Genomic DNA, 26,454 nt, shown 5'->3' with positions numbered 1-26,454 from the left:
GGTATATTTGAAATATTAAGAGGTATTTGAAAAGCTGTTAAAGTAGGAATCACTTTGTCAAGCCCATTAAAACAGTAGTTTTCTTGATCTTCATCAAGATACCAGCAAACTAATAAAGGAAAGAAAATGCCACCCTCTACCAGAGCAATGAGAAAGGACACAGAAGGTATTTGGTAAGCTTTAGTATACGCATCTTTCAATTGGGTTGGTAACTCTCTTTTATGGAAGGAAGAATGATTTAAGCTTTCAAGTAACAGTTCAAAATATAGAAAAAAGCACCAACCAAATCAACAAGCATAAAGTCCCCAGGGAACCCAGTATTTTTATGGCAGTATTTCCTGTGAGTCTCCTAGCAGATAAAAGCATGTCAGCTTTCATTATATCCCCTCGAGAGCAAAATGTTCACACAGCAGCTCGTGATTTGCAAAGGCTCCAGGAGGCAGAGGCTGATCAGGAAAGTGTTTTGGAGTGTTTACTGCCCTTTCTCTGCTGGGACTTCTTGCAGTGACAGGGCATTTGGAGAGGGACAACGCCCCTAGACCATGACATGGATTGGCTGGTTGTTCATTCCTTAGAGGAGCTGGGTTATACAAGTGGTCATGGAAAAGAAATTCCCAGATTTCTAGTGGAGTCCCGTGTGCCCTTTTAGCTGGTCAGACTGCTGTCAGGATTTATGATTATACCTTATGATTTGAACACTGAAACAGGAGAAATTCTGCATTTACATGACTTCTCTAACAAACTCTGTCTTTTAAGTACCCCTCTAGGAATACACGTACAATTTAGCAAAACAAATGCTTTATTCATGATGGCAATAAGTACAGCATGGCTGTGCACATACCAATTGAATAGTAGCTTTGCATTTTTTATTTTATTCCTCCCAATAACTACATGTTCCTATGAGTGTTTCACAGGCATGCACTGAGTTTTCTACACAGCTTTTAATGGAAATATTTTAAAGAGTTTTCAAAAAGTGAATGAAGCTGTGATAAGCAGCACAGCTGGCAAGCCAACAAGACACTACAAGGAAGGCATTACCAGGAGGAAAATGTTCTAGGAATGTATTTTCCTTCTGAGGCCCAAGGATTAACCAATCAAGATCAGTGTTCCATTTCATATACACAAAACATACATGGAAAAATAATAGGATGACTTGAACACTCTGAATACATTTTTGCTTTTGAGACATATCTGAGAAATTTCTGAAAAGTATCCCCCAAAAACCAAAACTATGCAGTCATCAGTAAGAAAGGTAAAAAGCTGAAGATCTGTATTGTTATGTTATTCTTTCTTACTCCTGAATGTGAACTGAAAGAAATACAAGAGAAATATTTAGAGGAGCACATCTTACTTGGTCATATTGTGACCTCAGAAAATCTAGGTGACTAAACAGTAGGTGACTGCTTACACCAAAAAACTCCTCAAGAAAAAGACCCCAGGATGCCTTTTTCTGCTCCCTGTTGAGGAAACTGAGTAAAAAAAAAAAAGATAATGCCTTCAGGTAGAATGTTCAAGGTCTTTACAGTGACTACCAAGAGTTTTACAGTTACTTCTCCTTCATAAAGACATTCATAATTTTTCATCAAGGCTTGGGACCTGGTTCAAAGACCTGCTCCATCCTGAAATTGGATTCCATCTTCCCCAGAAGTATTGTGTGTGGCTTTTCCAGTTGTGTGTTTTCATGGGACTTGTTTATAGTTTTCATGTATGCTTTCATCTCTACTTTGTTACTGTAAGAGCTGTTGTATCCTGAAATATCCCTGATGAAGGATGTTTGTATGACCTCCCAGAGTTTAAATCATCTGTCTTTAACCTTTTTGCCCCCAAGAGTAGAAGTCGTAATTTAAGCAGACATACAGGAACTCTGGAAGTAAATTCTTTGCTGAAAGGCTTCTGCAGTATGTACAGATCCTAAAAGCTCACCAGAAGAGAATCATTAAACCTCCCTCAGGAACCCTCTTTGCTCAGAAGGTTTCAGATTGTTTCTTGTAGAAGCTGTCCATTTGCAGGAAATGAAAAAGCAATTGTGGATATCAAGAGAACTAAAATGGCTGTACCTTTGAGAACAAGATTAGCGCTTACTATCCTGATGCAAATATGAGCCTTGGAAACACTGCACTGCAGGAGCAATGTTCTCTTACTGTGAAGAGCCAAACAGCCCTGGATACTGTGAATTGTAGAAATGAAGCAGAGAGATCTTTGTGGCTAGGCCTTCTTCTTGGAGGTGTATGAGCATTTTCTAGATTTTGTTGGTTTTGCTGCCTCATATTGTAAGCAAAGTGGAAACTAACACAGACTGAAAAAAAAAAAAACCAAAAAAACATGTTGCAGATGCTTTTAACTGGACTGTGAAGAGTTCTTGGTTCATTCTCTGGGGCCACAGCTGAGCAATGCGCTTATCCTGCCTTTTTCCAAGGATATGAACAGCCTCATTGCAAACTAATGCTTTAGGCATGAACATAGGAATCTTGCTCAACTGGCTGTCTGGAACATTTCTGTCTTTCAACCAGTATTGTCTGGATCTCACCCAAATTTATTCTCAGCCAGATGCTCTTCTCCAGGAGCCATTTTCCTCTAGGCAGTGCAACATCTTTATGATGGCTCTGGTTACATCTGCAGAAAGTGAGATATACACTTGGGTGTTATCTGCAAAGCCTGCAGCAGCTTAGCACCTCTCTGGAGTTTTCTGGAAGCATTGGAAAGGGATGTAGGAAAAGGATTTATAGTCTTATGGTCAGACTGCAGGTGCAGGATATTGGGAAGAAAAGGAAATGATGTTACCATTTTTTCTGGGGTCCTACTGAAACCAGACTTTGTGTCTGCAAAGTATACAAGATTGGGGTATATTCACTCAGCATTTAAAGGAGGAAGAGAGATAAATAATTCTTTGCCTGAAATTAAAAAGTCCCTGCAAATTAATACAGCCACACCAAGCTGGATATTGCTATTGCTGTAATACTAGCAAATGGAAACATGGTGCACAATATAAGACTCCCTGCATAAAATAGATAGAATGAAGAATATTGTTTCTTACTGCAATACATTTTGGACACCGTGTATTTTACATTTAATTTTACAGTGCAGAGGATATTACTGAAAGAACAGCTTTAGTTGATAATTTTCTTGTTTGGTAGAGCTGATATATTAAAAGGTTAATGTGCTAAATTTGCATTTTTCTAGACTGATTATTTTTACTCCAATCTGTCTTTCCTCATTCTTAACCTCTTTAAAAAGAAATGATATAAAATAGGACTTCTTTTTGACAATTTTAGCCAGAAAACCTTACTTTCCCTGCTGATTTTCATGCTCTACAAGCTTTGCCATCATAAACCACTTTGCATGTATTAAGGAGTATTATATTAGATGAGGCAATTTAAGTGTATCCCATTTCACTTGGTGAAACTAAGCAGCTTTGCATTATAACTAAGTTGAGCTAATGAGAACACATTTAAAGCGTGTGTTACCTGAAACTGAAGTTAGCTAGTCATTCAATACTGCAACCTGTGGGTTTGCAAAACGATGGCAGGAATCCTGCTGTGAGGGAGATAGGAAAATTATTATAATCTGCATTCCTAAATTGAATGAGTATTTTGCTCAGCAGAGGCCTCTTGACTGCAAATAGTCTGAAATTACATCCTGCTGTTTAAAATGCCTTTTTTCCAAGTAAGTAAAAATGCCCACATTTTCTTAAGTCAAATATTTTTTAAATCTTACATGAATTAAATTATTGAGAGAGGGAAAGCCATAAATCCTTTGCTACCTCTTGTAAAAAATGTTTGATATTCACATTTTTAATAGAAGAGACAAAGTGTCTAGAATTCATGGTTTATGCTTTAATTATTTAATCATTATATTGTAAAAGCTTATTATCATATCTCTCTCATCATTTTTTACTGAAAAAAATTATGGTTACAAGTTTTTTAATTTACATGGGAGGAAATTGCATGACAGATATCAGAATCAGCTAATAGATGTGATGTCTAACATGCTACTAAGGTAAAATCATATTGAAAGTTTCCAGAAAAGACTATATACAAAAGAGAGCAAAAGATCATGAGTTTACAAGAAGACACAGGGGATAAGCTTCTGCCACAAGAGTAGCACGGTAAACATAACTTCATTCATGTCATTTCATTAAAGCCAGAAATGACATGAAAGGGAAAAAAAAAAAAGAAAAAGGCCCTGGGGATAAGGATTAGAGGCCACTGTAGTTGTTTGAGCAATTGTTTTCTACTGTGTGAAAGCAATATATACTGCAAATACTTTTCGTTACATCCTCTTAAAGAGTTCAAAATGGAAGAGGAGGTGTCGGCTTATTCTCCTCAAATTCTCTGTCCTTTAAGTGTTGACCAGTGAAAACATTCACAATAAAAGATGTCTGTGCTCCCACTGGAGGCAGTGGGGGTCTGGGCTTTGCAACACTTGGCAGGATGTGTGTTTCTAAGTTGAACAAACCAGGACTAATTCTCTTGCCCATAGTTTGAGTGAGCCTGTCTCTCTACCGCAAAAAAAAGGTGCCTGTATTCTCAGCTGCTTCTTGGAAACTGTCCCTTCCCTGCCTGCTCCCTGAAATCTACTGTGCATTTCATGGGACTGTGGGGCAAAACCAAGGAAACAAGTGAATAGATTGGATGGATGAGCAGGAGCCAGGGATCAAACTCATTCCCAAGCCTTGTTTTGCTGTTACATTGTTTGTATGTAGCTTTATGCTTTCTGATAAGAAGCACTGGCTGAGAGGAAGATGAGGTCACTCTTGTGTGAAAGGTGGTTCTCAGGAAGATCAATGAGACAGGCAAAGGTGATGACAAGGGTCCAGACATATCTTAAACACAACCTGTTTTTCTGGATCTTAAGGGACCTTATGCTGAGTTTCAGTCTTGTTGCTTTAGATTAGGATTCACAGCTCTGACCTACTTCTGAAATGGTGGATAGATCACTTCTGGGGTTTTTTGTCACAAAATATATTTGACAGAAGACATTTTTGTTTCCACACATTAATTCAACCTCCTAGGACATGGAAGGGCAGAATTCAGTGTTTCCTGTGTCAGGGGACTCTCCTCCCAACCTCTGGGAGGAAGTTGTAGCCTCCAGGATACAGTCTGCATGCTGTAGGCTTAGCACAAAATCTCAAGGATCAGTTTTAAATCTCCGGTTATGCCAAATGTTCCCAGTTCACAAGCCTTTCCTACCCCCCCCACCCCCCCCACTAAATGCACATTATAGGTACTCAATTCAGTATAACCATCATTTATTCACTTAAATCAGGGTAATTTCGTACTTTTGCTACCTAAGCTTTTGCAGGCCTTGTGTATAAATCTAGTTGCACATCTTTGATAAAATTCAGCCAGTAACAAAAATTAACCATGGAAAATTTGGACAGGTGGAACTCCACCAGTTTTACAGTCAGTCAGATAATTTAGCTTATTCATTTTGATTTGCACTGTTTAAACAAACATGTCTATTACCTGTCAAAGACAATTTGTTCTCCAATCTATCAAATAATGTTTGCAACATTTTTTGTGGCATTAGCCATGAAATCCACAAAAATGAAAAATAAAGCAAATTTTTTTACACCAGTTTATATCCAAATTTATATCCAAAATACCAAATATCGGTATTAATGAATGTATGCTTTAGTAGCAATACTGTAAGCAAAGTGAAAGATATGGAGGATACTTAATCTCACGAAGTACAACAAGTCCAAGTGCAAGTCCTGGGTATGAGTACTGGGAGACAAACTCATTGAGAGCAGCCCTGTGGAGAAGGACTTGGGGTTTCCCATGGAGGAAAAACTGGACATGAGCCAACACTATTCTCTCATTGCCCAGAAGGCCAAGCACATCTTGTGACTGCTTCAAAAGAGAAAGGTCAGCAGCAGGTTGAGGGAGGTGGTTCTCCTCCTCAGCTCTGCCCTTGTGAGGCCCCACCTGAGTGCTGCATCCAGGTCCAGAGTCCTCAGCATAAGAAACATATGGACCTCCCAGAGCAGGTCCAGAGGAGAGCCACTAAGGTGATTACAGGGATGGAGCATTTCCCCTATGAAGACAGGCTAAGAGAACTTGTGTTGTTCAGCCTGGAGAATAGAAGGCTTCTGGGAGACCTTATAGCAGCTTTCCAGTACCTTAAGAGGGTTTATAAAAAGGAGCATGAGGGACTTTTTATATTGGCAGATAGTGACAGGACAAGAGGTGATGGCTTTAACCTGAAAGAGAGTAGGTTTAGATTAAATGTTGGGAAGAAATTCTTTATTCACAGTGGTGAAGTAGTGGCAGAGGTTGCCCAGAGAAGTTGTGGATACCCTGGATATATTCAAGGCCAGGCTGGATGAGGCTTTGGCAGCCTGGTCTGCTGGAAGGTGTCCTGGCCCATGGCAGGGGGGTTGTAACTGATGACCTACAAGATCCCTGCCATCCTAAACCATTCCACAATCCTATCTTCCAGCATTATCTGTCCTAAAACAGCAAGGTTCTATCAACAACTATGCTGAGCTAGCCAAACCCATAATCCTATCCTTTATGTTTATTTATCAGTCACACACAGACCTATTACACAAACCTCCCAGGCACAAACATACAATGCAGGAAGATGGAGTTTACAACACACTTGGCATTTTAACTCCGTAACTGAGATATTCATTAACCTCACAGTATACACACACACACAGGTATAAAAGATGTAATATTACTTAAAAAGTCCACATATTAAAGTTACAACATATGTTCTTATATCAATTTGACTTTCTTGGAAAATATTTAGGCATCACCTTGAGGGCACCTCACAAAACTAACACAGCTCTCCTCCACACAGCAAACTTTGTACAATCTTGTAACTCCTCTAACCTTCTTCTTTTAAATGGAGTCTGTATTTTTATACTCATCTTCTTGTTCCTACTGAAGTCTGTTACAAAGATTCTCTGTAACTTCAATAGAACTTAGATAAAATAAAACTGTATTGGTTTTTTTGTTTGTTTTGTTTCTCCTCCTATCTGCAGTAGATATTTGGTGCCAATGGGCAAACTTCTTTTTGATGAGGGATGATATTTTTATCTTTTGTTTATTTTATATGGCGAGTTGGTGTTTAGAATACAAACTCAAATGCTAGCTAGGGTAGCAGATAGAAGAAGGCTGATTAGAAAGCTATTGTTCAGATGATAGCACTAGAAACCCTCCACAAAAAAGAAAAAGAAGAACTCAATTTATATAGTTTAATTACATCAAGTCTGAGTTCTGTCCGCTTTAGCCAATAGGTTTCCTGAAATTATTTTAATAGATTTTAATGGACTTAATAGGAGATGCTTAATAAGAAAAAGTAGTATCTGTAAAACCAGGGGTTTTTTTCAATGTCCCTATGAAATAAGATGAAGTTGACTGAATGAAACTGAAAAGAACTTTTCCCCCTCTTCCCCCAAACCCAGACAGAGCATGAATCCTGAAGAATATTCTGCAAAAAATGAAAAACAGATGGCAATCATAGAATAAAATCAAGGTTAGGATTGTTCACTTTTCTTCTCTACTGCTCATAGCATGATCCACATCATTATAAACATAGTGGTTTTTATAGTGTTATGATTAGTGCTGAAAATCCTGATGTATCTTTATGATCCTGCTACTTTCCTTGTCAGTTATGTGTCTGAGACATGACTTGATGAGCACATATGCCCACACACATTCTACCACCTTTCTGAGCATGTATCTGCTTACAAAATTATTTCTTCTATGTTTTCAATCATACCATAGAAAAATTATGTCAGTGAATTGTTCTGGTCAAGGTTGATTTCCTGAGATGGCAAAGTAGTGTCAGAATAATATCAGCCGATTATATAATATTGTAGGAGAAATCAAAGGGTAGATGAAGCATATTATCAAAATCACACAGTTTCTGGAATATGAATAGCTGCCATTAATAAGAAATTAATTTTTTCCAACATGCTATGAATGTCTTTGGCATTCCCCTGAAGCCTCCATGCCATCTAGAGCAATCAAGCACACAGTTAACAAACACTCTGGCCCCCACTGACTGTAAAGAAGAATCATCTCATGAACAAATTAGAATATTGTCCCCTTTTTACAGGTTGTAAATCAAGTGAGAGTGGTTGAAATGCACTAAACACAAGTCTAGAAGAAATGCCACAAAATGATTAATGGCAATCGAGCTCAGAGCATGGGCACAGCTTTCTCTTGGTGGCCAGCTAGTCATTTAGAAGCCTTTAGGTTGCCTGACCTCACTAAGCACATTTATAATGAGGCAGTTAAAAGAATGATCACATCTATATAAATGTTGTGTTAATCACCATTTTACTCATCTGTGTCCCTGTTCAAGCAACAAATTGAAACATAGTCCCTGGTGCTAAAGATGGAATGAAACAGTCCTGAAACCTGAGGCTTTTAGGAAAGACACTGACCTTTGTGTCCTTAGGCACATCCAGAAAGTCCCATACGTCTGTGTCCGATGAAGAACATTCCAGAAGGATTTAACTCATCTGTTCCAGTGTTCAGTCCCAAGAAGTCTTTAGTGGTTACTGAAAAGACCATTCAGGGAATAAAGCACCTCCAGGTATGTGGATGGAAAGATCAGGCATCTCTGCCGAAATGGTGTACAACTTGCTGAGCCTGTACAAAAAGAGAAGACACTTGCTGCATATTTGAAAATAAAAAAAAAATCAAAACCACCCAATAAACCAAAGAAATGAAAGAACCCAAACCCTCAGTTTCCCTGAGGATGAATGAAAAGAAATTTTTTGCAGTAGGGCCCCAGAGGTAGTGCATGCCAGGTCATGTTTCTGGAAGTACTGTGTCAGTGTCTTGTAAACATTGGCAGCCTGGAATCTGGAGCACAGGTTAGAAGGGAAGGGGAAGGGGGAAGGAAAATTTCAACAAATGCATTTCATAATACTGAGTCCCAAACAAAAGTCATACCTAATGACTGAAAATGGCTAATTACGCTTACTTTAAGTGAGTTACAAGAAAAGGAATGTTAGAAATTTTCTGGAGAGAGGTAATATATTGCTCAATCCACTGCTACTCTGCTACATTTCACCCTTGACATTGACCAGAAATGTATTTTGCAGTCATTTTGTAAATCATTGGAAAAACTACTTTTACACTGAGGACAATGCAAAACACATCTGGAGAAAATGGTAACAGCATTTAGTGAGAATTGTTTAGACGATCCTGTCTTTTTTTTTTATTTTCTGTGGTTTTTTGAGTTTTTTTTAGTAATCTGACTATGCCTCCATATTGAAGACGTGGGTCACAGAGACAAACGTGAATATGGTATTTAATTGCAAACCCTGTACTACAATTTCTAGCTTCGGGCATGAACGTATCTACTTTCATTCAAAGTAAATCAAGTCTCAAGGAATTTGGAATACAGTTAAGCCCTCAAAATCATCAATGTCAGTGTGACCTGCCAAAAGACATTAACTCTGCAATTATTTTGTTAGCTGGAAAAAAATACTTGTGAGTAGAGGATCAACATTAAATCAAAAGGTTTCTACAAAAATATTGCAAAGAACAACCAGTCTGAGCAACTTTGCAGTATGGTTGGAGTCTGAAAATTGCAGATGCCTTTGCACACTTGAAACTAAATTTTGTACCTATGAAAGAACATGTAAATGCACAAGAGTCTTGTAAAAGTCTAGGAGAATAGTAGCCATCCTTTCTTTGCAATGAAGTGTTTATTTCAACATATAATTTCCATCCACATTACATAAACCACTTACTTGGCTCAAGAGCAGTTTACTTCTGACTGTTGTTGCCTGTAGGATACATGATTTGCAATGCTGAGTATTTTGTTTTTCCATCACAAACATTTATTCATTAATAATTTATCAGATAAATGGCTTCTGATTGAGCAATTTAAAAAATGTAGGCAAATCAATGGCAAAAGACACCAAGCAGCATATTATAATGATACAATAATTCGAGCTCATACATTAGACCGAATTGATAGCGTCCCAAAAGCCCTCTTTGGATAGCTCAGTTTCAGAGAGTAAATGTTCAGCTGAAATACCTAATAAAACATCTCAACTACTGCTCTGAGAAATCGTGCCAGTATCATGTACAGTATCTTTGAGAGCTAATAAGTTGGCTCTGGAAAGCAAACAAACAAACAAACCCTAGAAAACGCCTCTGTGAACCTATAAGCTCTCCCTGGAGGGATATTAATAGTCACATCAAGAAGACAATGAACTTGTCTCTCAGTTGTGTGAATGAGGCTTTGAAAATCATAATGGTCTGATTCTTTGATGCCAGTGATATTTAGAGATATAGATTGTAGCATTAGATCCAAACAGTGTTTGTTATCACTCCTATGTGCAGCAGAGACAGTGAGGGAAACAAATGTGATAAATCCCTTAAGAGGGAGCTCTCAAGGGTTCCTAATGTATCATGAATAAGACCTGCTCTGAGTTACAGGATTTTCAGCTGAGTTGTTCACAAGGAAAATAAAATGTATTCTAAGGGCTGTGCCATGGCAATCATCACCACCTTTGAGGTTTCAGAGAAATGAAGAGAGATTTGAAAACACTTTTGGAGAAAAGCTGCATATAAATATTTTCCCTCTTTCCAAGGTGTATTGCATGAATTAAATGACTTAAATTTTTTCAGGGCAGTAGTTAAGCTCCCTGAGAATAATGTTGTTAAAAGTCCTATCATTTTACAGTCATTCTGTATCTGCAGAAAGGACTGGTTTCCCATCAGGCCTGAGGAGATTAGTCAATAATGTGTTGACAGTATGTAGATTTATTTATAAAATGGATACTGTTTATATTCTACAAGGAATAGATTGTTTTCAAACTCAGATGGAATTTATCTTCCATTATTTGATGAAGACTCATTAATTATATACAATAAATTTCAGGAATGACAGATCTACCAATAAAAGCCACAATTCAATGTGGAATATGTGTGAACATCAATATATGTAATTTTATATAAATGATCACAAACAGAATCAGTTTATTTATTGTAAACAGTTTAAATGAATACATATGAAGTGAAAAATCAAATTAAATGGGATATTTTTTTTTTCTGATTTGATTTCTAATTTAACTGTTTCTGTTTGTGCTAATGTGAATGCTAGAGTGTCTTGTTTAATGACTATCTATTTTAAAAGTGTTTTTATCCACTCTACCTAAGACTAGAATCTTTGTCCACACCAAAATAAGTCTTGCTGAAGATTACATTTGTTTATTTTAAATAATGGACTTGAGTTGATTTGCAGGTTTCCTTTTCTGAATCTGTTAGCTGCAGGAGAGTTTTGAAAAAAGAAGCACCGTGCAGGAAATATTATAAAAACAGATGACAAGAGTCTCCTGACCCTGTAAAGGAAGAATTTAAAAATAAATTTTCAAATATTTTATTTTGTTTTGGTTTTTAATTTTTTTTCTAGTCCAGAAAATAGCAAACAGCTAAACACTTGGACATTGTAAGTGACCTTCTCTTTATATGCATGAAACTTATTCTTCAAATCATACACAAAATCTGGTCACCTGCCTACACCATGTCCATTTCAATGAAAAAATAAAAAAAGTTAGATTAAACCATGACAGCTGAATCACACTTAATACTTCTACAAAATTAGACAGAAGGCATTAACTCTCAAAGTGTCAAGGCTACTCTGGAAGGTTCAAATCACCGTCAGATTCCCTACAAAAAATGAATTTACCATAATGTCATGAAAATAGATACAGAGAGCCATAATTGTGTGACTGGGGACAAAGAAAAAGAAAATAAAATCAATGATCAGTCACTTACACATATTATCGTTTTAAGGCTTCCCCTGACTTCACTGCTTCATAAAAATAATTTTCAGAAAAGCCCTAAATTTCTGAGCCTATGGCATCTGTTCAATCTTGATAATCAGACTGCTCCAACTTCTAAGAAGCCAAAGCTTCTAGTGTTTGTGTCTCTGGGATAAATCTTTCTGACAGACAGCCTTGGGGCAGTAGAGTTGGGAAGCCCTCCAGCACAGTCCTTCAGAGATGACCGCACATAGTCCAGGAGCTCCTGATGGAATATGGGATGAATTTTTACAGATTGCTTTTTCCACCTGCTCCATAAGTATGAAGCACACTTACCCTCAGGGAAACAACCCTCCATGTTTGCAAATTTTGACATGCCACATATTACCTTTTCAGCTGTTATTCAAAATGTTTTAAGGTATGTGAAGCCACGGCAAGCCACAATGGCAACCCCACCACTGTGCTCATCATCAGCTTTTCAGGTCCAAACCAGTTCCAGTTCGGGTTGCATGATAGAATGAATTTCAAGCAGATCAATGATATGCCACCAAAAAGGTGAACATTAGCAACCTGCATTTTTAAAAATATATATTTTTCCTTTTGAACCCAAATTTCAGAGTGATAAAACATGGCTGAGAAAATTTGCATCAAGATAATAATAGTTGGTAAACACTGTGCTAGTGTGTCCACATTTCAAAATAAGCACAAATCTCCTCTTTTTCCTCTATTTAACTGTCAGGCAAAAGGTGAGATCAGCATTCCACACTGAGTTATGTGTTACTATGGTGTAAACCTAGTGCAGTGAGTCTACACTGAGAAATTTATAACGAGTCAAAAAATTATCAGACTAAAATTATATTAAAAAAAGGTGTGACATGTGCAGTAAATCTCTGGAGGTAGTAGTCTTAAATAATAAGGCTGTGTTGCAGTTAATATTTAATAAGAAAAACAAGAATAAAATAATAATGAACAAATATTCTCAAAGTAACATAGAACAGGGGTATGTACAGCACACAAAATCTCATTTATGCCTGAGTACTGTTCAAAGTACCACAAAAGTGCATGTATTTCCCTATAACCCACTATATTTCATATGTACAATAAATATGCACAATATACACTTTACATGGGTTCTTGCGCACGAGCTCTGCTACAATTATTCAGTACAAATTGCCACCTGTGACAGGAGTGGCGGCTTTACTGATGTAAATCCAGCACATTAGCACAACTGTACAGACAGCTACAGCAGCGGAAACTGGAGCATGATCTACAGAAATAGGTCAGCTTTATGAGGAAATCACTTGTTCTTGGAGGAAATAAATAATGAATTTCCACTTGGGGAGAGACCCCCTTGCAGAGGCGAAACCAATGTGAATTTTCTTGGCAGGAAACCTGTTTTATCTGAGAGTCAGTAAAAGGAACAGCTAGTGGCCCAGCATCCCTGCCTGGGTGCAGAGATGCCTTTCATCACACTTACTGGAGGCACAGTGCAAAAGGGTACAAGGAGAGGATGGGGCTGTGACAGCACTCATATCACAGCCCTGGCAGCAGGGATACACTCTGCTCACTGGGAAGGGAAGGCTACAACACATAGTGACCCTCAACAGCTTTGTGTGACAGTGAGAAAATGACAGGGGCCAGTGGGACTCACACATGCTCATCAGCACATTACAAACTGACAACCCTGTCCAAAGATTTCATGAATGCAGTTAAGGTACCCATATCTAAAAAGAAGCCATTTGTTATGAATTTATTTCTCATAATATATGTATTTTTATGTTCAAATATATTTAAATACATGTATTCATAACAAAAATTATTTTTGAACAAAAGGAAGTGGGTAAAATCAGCATATATTATGATGACTGTTATGGATTTTTTTTACCTTCCACCTCTGTGTATATATTAATATCAGCTGCTTCATCTCTTCAGAGCTGCTTACTACATTTTACCATGGCATGCCTGATACAATCTGTAAATGAAAAGCTGAAAAACCATAATAAGGAATTCTTCTCTTCTATGTAATGGGTACTGTCTTTCCTGTTCCAGTTCAAAGGCAAGCTTTTCTTTATTTTAGTGTTAGGCAGTGGGAGGACAGCCATATTTTTGGTCTTGTTTCCTGCCCTCTCAAATGCAGCTTCCAAACATTCCAGTTATCCGTATTTTTAAACAAAGGCAAGAAAATCCACAGGAATACCCATTACTGCAGCCTATGAGATACAAGGGAGGGAGATGAGGGAACTGGGTTTGTTCAGCCTAAGAAAGGAAGGTCTGCAGCCACCTGAGAGGAGGGTGTGGAATAGATGGAAAGACTTCCAAAAAGACTCTCCTCAAGGGTCCACAGTGGGAGGATGAGAAGCACTCTCAATGAGGATGGCATTGTGGTACTTGCTGTGTGACTGGCCTGTTTGCAGTGAGAGGATGGACCTGAGGCGCCCTGAGGCCTCTTGCCCCCAGGTGACCGCTGAGCAGAAGTCCTGGCTCCCCTGACAGATCAAACACTGCTTCCCACAAAAATGCTAGCCATTGCTCAGAGAAAAGAGCTTATCTTTCTGAGTGAAATCTACACAGCAGTACTCTGAATCCCAAATCAGATTTTATGCACGAGACCCAGAGAGTCTCAGCCTCATCAGCTTTCCAGAGGAAGTACAGTCCCACGCAAACGTAACTTCACAGACCTGAGCTGACTTACACAGACGCACAGATTGTAGAGAGCAGTAAATATAATCTGAATGCAAATATCACTATGACTTATCTTTTCAGTATATTTGCCTGTTAAAATAAATTCTTCTTGGGACTGAAGTACAGTATTGTAAAATCAGTTAAATATCTCCCCTTGATCACTTTCACTCCCAAAACTGATAAGCGTATAAATTAGATGAATTAATACTTTTCAGTTGTAATTTCTTTGACTGGACAGCTTATTTATTTAATCTATGTTTATAGGAGCTTCACATCTTCTCAATGTGAAGGGTTTTAGTATATTTCCAGGCAGGCAATGTATCAATGTAATGCTGCACTGAACCTCCTGGTATCTGATTAAATGCCCTCCTCAAAGGCAGCATCCTTTGATCTCAGTACCTTAAATCTGGACCCCTTCTCTCTCCTGGCTGCAGCAGCAGCAGCCTCATGTGACACCTGCAGCTGGTGGGGAAATGGGAGTTTTCCACAGGCACGCAGAGGGACAGCTGCCAGGTGCACGAGGCAGCACTCTGGGTCTGGATTCATTGTGTATCAGTCTGTACACACTAAAAAAGCAGCCTATCGCTACCCAGTCAGTTGTTTAACAGAGTAAAGGCTGTTTTTTCAGAAACTGGTTCTGTACTTTGAGTGAAGACACTGTCAGCCACGAAGAATCCAAAAACTTGCCTGTGCTAACAAAATTATCTTGCTGGTTTCCTGGTTTCCACCATAAACACACAGAGCAAGAGTTGGTCTGCACCATGTAACAGCCACATTTGAGACAGAGCAAAAGTCTTTATTTCCAATTTGCTTTCATGTCAGTCCCCATCCTGCCCAAATCCTGTCAACCATTATCATATTAACAGTAGATTTGAAATACATTTTTCCTTTTCAGAGCAGAGATATTCAGTCCAGTCTCAGATGACATGGTTAAAGTTTCACAGTGTTCTCCTGTCACATGTCAGATTAATTAACTCAGCCCTGATTAATTTAAACTCAAAGTTTCTTTTATTCCACCTTCTAAAATACCAAATTCCACAGACTTCCTGCAGAGATACACAGGCACAACAATTCCCATTGCAATCTATCATTATTCTTTACAGAGATACTGTGCCATATTCCATATTCCCACTAGAATTACACTGATGTGGCTGTACTGACATAGGTAAAATTATTCTTGATTTACTTTGGCACAAAAGAGATCAGCATCATGTCTACTGGGATAAGATAGTTCCTCCCCATGGTCATATTTACTTTACTTAAGACTACCAAAAAAAAGTATTTCTCAGACAGTTTCAATATACCATCTTTTCTCATAGGGAAAAAAAAGGAAAAATATAATTACAAGCTGCTCTAAGGTGAACTGCTGCTTTTTGTGGTTACCTGGAAGAATGAGCACGGTATCAATCCAGCAAAATATCTCTGATGTTTTGCATGTATTCACAATATTCTTTATCTAATACTGCTTAAGAAACAATCAGGCCTGAAAAAAATCTTTCCTCACAAAAATGGAGGCAACTTTCATTACAAATTGGGAAAGCAACTGAAATGAAAATAGTGTAAGCTGTTATTTATTTCTACACCCAAGTGTTTTCCAGCTTTAGCAAAACACCAGCAGATCCTCTAGAATGGATCACCAAGAATTGCTGTCTTTGGCTTGTGGAGTTTCATCAGCTAAGCAAATAGGATGGCTGGGGAAAACAAGTAAAAAAGAGGCATTTGAAAAATGAAGATTGTCAAGGATAGGCAAGCAAGTGACAGAAGCTGCTTCATTGAGAAAGGAAGATGAATGCTTCAAAAACTTTCTTTTCACATTGGTGAATATCTTCCACTATTTCTATTTAACATATCAAGATTAGAGCTATCTGAAAAATGAATTGGCTTTTTAGAAGCCAATTAGCATTAGTGAATAACCACTTTACTTCTCATGCATATCAGTTTTGGAAATTAAGTGTACATCCTTAGGGTGCTCAGACACCAGAGTCTTAATAAGACCTTGAAATGAGTAGAAACTTCTCAATATGTAGACATATTGAAATAATGCTACTTGTGATAATGTTTCAAAAGGCTGTGGAGAAGAGTGATAGAACTTCTGTGGATGCACAGAAAGTTTGTTTAGTCACAAACCTTGGCCAATTCATCTTCTCTTTCAGCACTAGTTTGCAGCCCTAGCATGTCCTAATTAATCTATGAACCTAGGAGTTACATGATGCAGCCAAGAAGACTTAAAGGCAACCTCCTAGGCCTTTCTCAGCTGGGACTTCTACTAATATTAATGTGCATAATTCGCATAGAGAGCTTGAAAATGGGGTTCAAAAAGTTAAGCAGAGGCTCTGTTATCTCTTCATGCTGACATAACAAGCTGGACATGAAGAATATTGATTTAGCTACACATGTGTACTACTCAATCCATGAGATTCAAAGACACGCAGATTAAAAATTTTCTTAGGATTTCCCGCAGTGCTGTAGCACAAAAATCTTTTGCAGCTGAAAAACCTCTTTTGAATTAAAATATAAACAGAATATTTTCCCCTCCTCTGATAACAGAGCCATTATTTTCTATTATTTTATGGTGATCTTCCCTGTGCAGTTAGGGCATGCATTCTAGGTTTTACTTTTCCTATAACTTGAGGCTTATTTTAATTCATTTCACAATGAAAATTGAGGTTCTTATGTGATCCTTTGACTCTGGACTTTACAAAACTGCAACAAAATATCATTGTGCCTAAAGAACTCTGAAATATTAAAAAATACTGAAAAATACTGAAATTCTGAAAAAACTCCACAAAACAAAATACTCATCAGCAAAACATCATCTTTTCAAAGCAGGTGTTTATGGAGAAGGAGCTCTCTTCCTCTCTTACAATCCCCCCTTAATTTTGCATAACAGCTATAGTTAAGTGGCAGATTGGGTGGATCTGACACAGCGTGACCCAAAAAGATCATCAATGGCCATTCTCTGAAGCCTAAGGTGCTCTCTGCATACAGCAGCAGAGTCTGAAATGGATATCAGAGGCAGCTGGGTGCCAGAAAATGGAAATAGTTGTGTGTGTCTACCAAAATGCTGATGTCGGCTCAGCCCCTTTTATCTCCTTGCACTCAGGCTGAAGTGACTTCTGATGTTCATAAATCCTCCACTTCTACCTCTGATTTTCTTAAGGGATCTACAGCAAGGCAATGAAAAAAGAACCAGGCAGAGTTGAATTAAACATGCAGGCATATTTTCAGCCATGCTCTCTACCCCCTGCCCTAAACAGGTACAGTTTCAGTACAGATAGGGACTGATGCATGTCTGAGGAAGGGTTTAATCTGCCAAGTTTATTCCATTTACGACTGCTTTCAGGACTACAAAGAAAGGATCATTCTTAAATCAATATCTGGGAAGATCTATGTCCAATAAGTGCTTACTCCTTTCTTCATAATCTTCTCTGGAGACCCGTGAGACAGATGGTTCAAAGGACCTAACCCTCATTTCTCCAGAGCAGAATGCTTTGCCCTTGGGCTTATTGCTGTCACAGTATGCATATAACCTCCACTTCTCTTTTTCTGAGGCTGAGCTTGCCCACCAGTTGTAGGCCCTGTGGTGACTCATATGGACAATGATTATTTGTCATCAAATAAGCTTAAAATTATACAGAGCCAGAAAAAAAAAAAAAAAAGAAAATAAAGAAAATAAAATTTAAAAAAATCTGCAAAATTGTATCTTATTATTTTGGGGAATAGATTTTAAACTTTTCAAAGTTTTGCTGAAAAGTCTAAAGAGTAATCTTATTTGCAAATACGTATATGCAAATGAACTGTAGCTCTCAAATGAGAACTTGCATAGACAAACTTTCAGGTTCAAGAACCCAGGTGTAGCAGCTGTGGTCATTTAATTTCTACAGACACATTTCTGATGAAACAGATTAATTTTAAAATGTGCAATATGGACAGAGATGCAGCAATTTACACTGCATTTCAAACAATTCCTGCTCAGCATTGCTAATTAGGAAATCCCAGCAAAACAAGAAATATGATACCTCATAGAACTGTCAAAAGGCTGAAAATCAGCAAATTTCAAACACTCCAAAGAGAAATTCTTAAGAACTCCCAGTGCAACAAATCTGTTCCATATGAAAGCTTTATAGATCTTGTTCAAAGCTTCAACAAATGCAAATATCATCACTGCATATAGGCTCTGAGCTGATGTCATTTGCCATACCTCCATGGAAGTCAATGATGATACATTGATTTCCACTAATGAGGGTCTGACCAAAAAAAAAAAATTGCTGCATTCATTCACCTAAGAAATGCATTTTTCCCCCCCATATTCAAACTTTATTTAGCTTTTTTCCAGGGGTGCAGAAATGCTGAATTAGTATTAAATATATTCAGCATCCTCACCCAGAGCCAACCACATCCTAAGTTCAAGGAGGGAACAAGCAATTCACCACTGTGTCTCAGTCTTAGAATAGATTGAGATAATCACTGTCATAGAGATGATGAAAGGGCAACACAGAAGGTGTTTTGGAAAAGTTTTCAGTTGTCTAGGAAACCCATGGCAGTAATTGGGAAACAAGTTAGGTAGTTTTAGGACTCCAGATATAAGTACAGTTACAGCATTTAAGAAGAAGGAATAGTAGAAAAGAGTTAAGTTGGGTAATCCCTCAAAAAAATTTAAAGAAGGAAACTTCTGTGCAACAAGATAGGTTGGAATAATAAAAATAATTTAAAATATGTCCTGCTGTTTTAGCAGTATTTTTAGTCCTATCAGAGTACTATGTTTTTTCTGATAAAGTGAAGAACGGAAGTATAACTTTTCTTAAGAAGAGTGATGAGTGACCCAGTTTTAGAGGTACTATTCATACCGTTATCCTCTGGGTTTTATGTTTAAAAGATTATCTTGACATTAGTAAAGAAGCTTTACTGTATTTTTCCCAGTTAAGTTTTGGACTCTACATTTACAGGGAAAGCTAAGCTGATAAGAGAGAAGAAAAAAAGGTTTTCAAACAAGAGTTCCATTAAAAAACCCCAAATCCTTTTAAAGATACACATTTCTGCAATTTCCTTTTGGATTCTCTTTCTTACCTCCTCCCCCCTCCAAAAGCACTTGTGGGATGACTTATTTGATACTATCCCCCATCTAGAACTCAAAAGTTATGCACAGTGAGGCTCCTTAGGTTGCAACAATTTTAAGTAGGACACTTGTTCTCCCCACAGAGGAGAGCAAAGCCCCAGGCACCCAGTGTACTTTCCTGCCACTTGTCAGAAGTACTCACTTTGTTTGGTTTAGAAGCTGGGAATATACCAAAGATGAGAGTCAGGGCTATGACTATTGAAAGAAACCATTTTATTCTTGCACTTTGATAGAACTGGAACCCACATCATGGTCAGGTCATCGAGTTCTTTCATTAAAAAAAATATTCTTTCAGCAGTGTCACAGATACAAAATTCTTGTTATCCAAGAAAGTGATGTATAAAAGTAATTTATGCAAGAAAAAATAATTTACCTATCCAGGCAACAGTTAAAAACATACCCATTTTGCTCACGTGCATTTCTTTCCTGATCAATATTACAAAGGAGGTCCTTGTTTGAATTTTTCAGTAATCCAAGTCTAGCTGGGAATGAGACTTGAATGAGATGTTGGCTGCCAGGCCAGATAAACAGATTCGTTCCCATTTCAGTGTTTCAAAGGTTGTTTGCAAATTGAATAATTGAATACCTTTTGTTCAGGGACAACTTGTTCTGGAGGGCTTACTGCAGTGGCTACAGCCTGCACTTGTTGACCTGAAATATACCACAAACAGCTTGATTTAAGGCCAGAAGGAAACTTGTACCCTTTACTTTCCTATGAGAGCAACTTAGACATGTAATGTTATTATAATATCTTTATAGTTTTGAAATGCAAAAAGCCAACCATATAATCATCACGTTCTATTCTACATAATTACAGTAATTTTGTAACATATCCAGAATGTAAACACAAAGGAAATGTAATTGCAGTTTTCCCCAACAGCTGGTAAAATCACTGTTTTAAACTTAAACCTACAAAACCACTGTCATCCCTTATCCTACTGATGCCTGGAACAGCAGAAAACAATCTTTAAACTTTGTTGGTTTATGAAATATATTGATTAAATAGCTGACTCAAGTTAGAAATTTCAAATACTGAAACATCCCAAGTGATATAAGTAGGGTTTTGCATATTGTCAGTGGAACAAAAGAGCAGAGAGCAATTCCACAAAGTGGTTTTGATATCAATAGGCTGAATTGTCACAGCTATGAATCATCATAAAAAACTGCTGTAACAAGTAATACAAAACTTTGTAAGACATTCTTTAGTGAATCATAGATTTAAAAAATCCCAAAACTAAACCCCAAACCATTTAGCTTCTTTTATCATTTGTCCCCCCTATCAGAATAATATTACACAATTTTCACATTCTAGTGCCCTATTGTAAACTAATTGTATTGAAAACTAATTTTCACATTCTAGTGCCCTATTGTACATTCCCTCAAAAGAAATATAATTGTTCTCTTTTTCTTTAAGGTAGCTATGAATATTTGAGAAAATGTCAAGACTAAAAACACCCCAGTATTTTGATTGATTGAAAGGTTAGTATCCATTGAATAGTTTATATAGTTTTTTTATTTGGTGGTGGTTTCATAGTATCACTTGCATTTTATTTACATTTTTGTTATTTTCTCAGAATATGCTTTCATATCTCTAAAAGGGGGATAAATAGTAGGTAAACAGTATTCTAGTTATTTCAGCTTTTGCCCTCAGGAAGAAGACAGACACTTTTGTGTGGGATAGGTGGGCTGCAGGGATACAGCACATGGGGCTTCCCATGGTGAAGGGAAATGTGACTGGTGCAGATAAATCAGACAAATGTTATGCTCTGTACCCATACACAACCTTCTGCTTTGCCCAGCACTCAGGCTGCACCACACACAAAAATGATTTATACATATTTTAAAGAGGAGGTGAGGTTCCAAAGAGGCTGGGTGGCACGGAACAGAGCTGCGTGGTGGCACAGACATGCAATTGTTGGAGCAGAGGAGCACAGCTGATTTAGCAGGTACATCTGTAGCTGCGTGCAGGACACCAAGGATTTCTTCCCCACTGTCCCAAGGGAAACCTCAGTTCCAATACCAGTTGCTAGAAACATTCAGCTTTGCAAGTTTGGTTTTTCTAATATGACAATAGCATTAGGGACAGAACTGAATGATGAAACTAAGCAATGATTTTTTTTTTTCCATTATTGAATTTTTATTCTTTGAATAAACTGGGATCTATTGTCTTATAAAATTGTAGAAGCTTTGCAGTAGTAAATACTATGTAAGACAAAACTATTTCTTATTCATGGATCTGCTGGCAGTTTTTCATGATCTTGGTTAGCTCTACAAAACAAGCATTTAAACAGCCAATGCAAATTTCATGAGATTATTTGACAAATAACTACTTCTTTTTCTTGTTCTGGGCCACTTTATCAAAAATTCATAGAAACAAATCCATAACCCAATGGCTTTTAAAGACAGAAGACAATATTATAGGTTTTCAATGTAATCTGGAAACATATTAAGATTAATTCTTCGAAGAATTTCTATGGATCTTGGAATATGGTAAATGTAAAACCTCAAAATCTATGATGAAAGTTAATCATCTAACACAAGGGAGTCCATTTCCTAAAAAAGACACCTTCTTGAACAGAGCTGCCTTACCAAGCTTTAAACTTAGAGCTTAAAGATTAATTTAAAAAATACCTCAATGAAAGATGGTTTTGACACATCTTTAGCATCCCTCATGTCTTATGCAATACTTGGCAAGCATCACTGCATATTTAGAAAACAATAAATACAGTCTAGAAAGCCAGCTCTGAAGGGATGCAAGTATACTTTTTGTGTATTTTGCATCTCTGACCTATTCCTAGGAAAAAATGCCACTTACTCAAAATTTATACTGTTTCTGTACATGTGTGTAATTGTAAATTAGTTTCAGTACAAAAAATACTCTTTAACTGTTGACTAGTAGCTGTGAGTTCTCCCAACAACACTGAAACCTGTGGCACTCATTTTAAGAATATGTGAAATAATTCTTATACAAAGCTCCAAGGATTAAACAGGGAAAAAGATAGTTTAGACCTTTAGCATTCCCCAGTGATGAAAAACTGTTTAGAGCCAAAGATTTAACTGTGTGAATACAATCTTTGGCCGACAATCATACCAAGAAGTTCCTGCACTGGGCACAGATGTGTGCAAAGCTCAGTCATATGAAAAATAAATCGTAATGAACCCACAAGGGAGTGAGCACTGAGGAAGAAGGGGAAAAACACTCAACAGGTGTAAGATTGATCGAGGATGTGATCAGACAAAAAAGAGTCCAGGAAAATGCATCGAGATCAGAAAGCCAAATAGAAAATGGAACTACATAGGCTGGGGTGTTAAAATTGATTTTACAATAATTTCTGCCACAATTTTTATGTCACTATAGTATAATTTTGAACTCAAATCAACTCTCTATTGTATCAGCTCTTACAAGCAGTTTTCTTGGTTCTCCTATCTAAAGAATGAGTCTCCTATATCTGTGAGTTGAATTTTCCCACCATGTCCAGCTAGACCCTTCTGATTTCTCAGCAATGTGACTGCTCTGCTTGATGAGGGAAAGCTGAACCTCAACTGAGTTTTCACATCACATTCAGGGAATGCATACAGAAATGAATGCTGATGGTGAACATGTGCTCTGGGAGGTGGGTGAGGGCCATTCTGTGAAATCGGACAGATTTTACTGCCTTGCAGAGCAGTTGGGTCAGCAGAAAGCACTCTCAACTCTCCCGGCTTACATGGGCTGTGCTGATAATGGTTGACTTTATTAGTCCTCCATCATCACTCTGTGACGTTCTAAGGATTTTTAACTGATTCTCTTGTCATATCTCTTCAAGACCAACTAGCAAGACCCTGATGGGACTTCCAGGAAAGAAAACCTGCAGGAAGTCTGCAGAAAGGGACTGGTCTAAGCAGATGGTACAGACAGAAATCTTCTTTGCTTCATTTTCTGGCTGAAGAGGATATTGGAACTGTGTGTGTTGGGCAACACAAGGTAAAAACAATTGAGCTGAAGGAGCAGCATAACCCTGGCCATGCTCTCAGGCTTTCTCAGCAGAATATTTTTTTAGGCACAAAGGTTCCATTCCGTCTCATGTCCTCCAAGTTGTTGGAGGTGAATGAATCATCTCAAGGGGATCACCATGACCTACAAATTCTACAGCTTTTTAATCCTTCACTGTCTTAAGCACCTGGGATCAGAATTCATCCAAACAGAAGGGTAGACTCCTATTTTTCACTCATCTTTCCTATTGTGGCTCTCCTATCCTTCCTCTACCTCCCTTCAGGAATATAGATACCAGGCACATATTTTCCCCAGAACTCTTGCAACCCATCCTGGATGAAATGACTTGTAACTTCTTTGAAGGTGAAGTGTTGGAGATTTGCAGGTCAGAGAACACTGAAACCTCACAAAATGTGACAAAACCTTATGAGGAGTTAGGCAATTTTTAATACGGACAAAAACTTCCCTTGTTTTTGTTTTGGTTCAATGCAAGCTTATTTAGAATAAAACACTATTTTTCTTGAGCACTTACATCTAATGGTGTTCTTTCCTCCACCAGTGTACCTCATCAGTAACATAGCACTTACCAGAAATTGATACATAATAACTTCTGTTTAAGAAGGAGTTTTATTAATAATTTCTTTTGGCTCTGGAAAAAAAACCCCAACCTATGAGCCCTAAAAGACAAGGACTATTTCCTTTGGGCTTTGATACAGTGTGAAGTCTTGCAGGAAATCTTTTAAAAACAACATTACAACAGGCCAAGCAAAAAGAGAGACGTTATTTTTTCACCAGTGGTGGTGCTTTTAACTCTTGTAAACTCCTACTGGTGGCTCTCTAGGACATCCTAACCAGTGATGTTTACTCCTTGTGCCTCCAGCTCTGGGGGCAGGCAGGAGCAAGCAGAAGTGTGGTTTTAGCAGAAGAACTAAATTGGAGACTACTCTTCCTAAACCATGACAGCTATCAATTTCAATCTTTTCTACTGAGTGTATTTGTTCAGCAACAATCATTGTTAAAAAATCATAGAATGGTTTAGGTTGGGAGGGACCTAAAAAATTATCTAGTTCCAAGCCTTCTGCCATTGGCAGGGACACATCCTACTTGACCAGGTTGCTAAATGCCCTATCCAACCTGGCCTTGAACACTGCCAGGGATGGGACATCCACAACTTCTCCGGACAGTCTGTTCCAGTGCCTCACCAACCTCACAATTCTGCGTACCTACCTAAATTTACCCTCTTTCTGTGTGAATTCTTTATTCCTTGTCCTACTGCTATGGTTTCTGATCAAGAATTAAAAAATATTAATGAATCCTATGCTAGCAAGTCCTGTGCTCTTATGCAACGGGGAACTTGCCATTTTCCTGTATCTATTACTCAAGGTATTAAACTCACTGGGAAACTGGAGCTGCTCTTAGAGATATTGCAACAGATATTGCCCTCCAAAGCCTTGAGAAAGAAAATTATCCCAGGTAAGGGAGAAGATTATTATGGCTGTTCTGCTGACTGCTATCCTTTCACCTCACATGCAGGAAAACAGACCAAATCCAGAAAAAAGTGGTTCTCTGAGGTACCAGCCCCACATCTCATGTTGCCCCAGCACAATTGGCCAACATCAATAACACCTTAAACTGGTGCTACACACAACCCTACTTTCTCTGTGGATCACTGGCTGGTACCTACACACGTGGACAAGACAGATACATTTTTCCTAGCACTGCAAAGCTGATTCTGTACGGCTTTATCAGGGATAATGCTGACTCAGCAGTTCCACTTGTAGATCTGCTCAGTCTGCCAGAACTCTGATGAGGGATATGTACATTGCGAATGCTCTAACTCACAGTGAAATATCTTTCTTCACAAATAACACTGATTTCTACTCTGCACTTTTCCCTGCTGCTGCTCCCATAGACAGTACAGGACAAGCCCTGTGACAGTGATTGTAAACCCTGACATAAACAACAGGATTGTTATCTGTCCTTCAACAGATAGGAGCACTGCCAGCCGGAGCCTGTTTAAGCTTATTAAACAGGCAAGGTCATTTCACTCCTGTCAAAGTTTTGTTTTCAAATATCTCTGTGGAAAGAAGTTTTCTTCATTTCCATTATCATTCTCCTGATGTTTTCATTCACTGATGAAACTTCTCCAAAGAAAGGATGAAATGTGGCAATTTTCATTTTAGTTCTTAGCTACATATGTTACTTCTACCTTATCAACAAATTTGTATTACTTTGCACAGTCATGTGTTAATCTCTATAGCAGCCAGCACAGGAGGTTATGTAGTCATCTTTAGCACTCTGCAGATATGTGTTTTCCATTATATTGTATTCAGAAAGCTTTTCTCCCTGGGGGAGCTTCTAATGTGATATTTAGCTTGAATCCTAATGCAGCTAAGCTCCATCAAAACCATGCATATGGACTCAAGGGTAACTGTAAATAATGCAGAAATAGATCAATACTAATCTTGAATTTTTTGTGTGTAATTCTCACAGAGCTCTTATGACTCCAGCCACATCCTGTGCCATGGATTCTGACTGGCTGCTCATTCCCAAGCTGTGGCAGGAGTATGCAGCATCAGCACTGTTCTTACAGATCATATGTGAAATGTAAGGAGAATTGCATTCTCATTCTCTAAATATATATAAGGATATATGGGATATAATCTCTAGAATATATTATTTTCTAGAGAAGAATGAAGTTAAAGACATAAAATAATTAACTCTAGTGTTGCTCACTACTGTGGGACTTAACTTTCTGATCCTATTGTGTTGGGTGATTGTGTTTTATTTATCCAACTTTTCAAGAATAAACAGACTTAGAAAACAACTATGGCTTATGCTAAATCTTAAAGGAAGTAAACTGTTTTTCTATATTGTACCTGTTATGTTAGTAGACTGTATTTGTGCATGTGTATTTTATGTTATAAAAAAGTCAACCAT

General features: G+C 37.8%; 1 protein-coding gene across 3 annotated transcripts in view; it reads right to left on the bottom strand.

Annotated features, from left to right (window-relative positions):
- HS3ST5 (heparan sulfate-glucosamine 3-sulfotransferase 5) overlaps window positions 1-26,454 on the bottom strand; it is a 192,459-nt gene that overhangs the window by 85,285 nt on the left and 80,720 nt on the right. For all 3 annotated transcript variants that reach the window (XM_066545801.1, XM_066545802.1, XM_066545803.1), the window contains exon 2: window positions 8,402-8,609. The gene's annotated coding sequence lies outside the window, so the exon portion shown is untranslated. The remainder of the gene's footprint in view (window positions 1-8,401; window positions 8,610-26,454) is intronic.

This window comes from Molothrus aeneus, chromosome 3 (genome assembly GCF_037042795.1).
Source record: "Molothrus aeneus isolate 106 chromosome 3, BPBGC_Maene_1.0, whole genome shotgun sequence".
Lineage (NCBI taxonomy): Eukaryota > Metazoa > Chordata > Aves > Passeriformes > Icteridae > Molothrus > Molothrus aeneus.
This window is presented reverse-complemented; position numbering and strand designations above follow the sequence as displayed.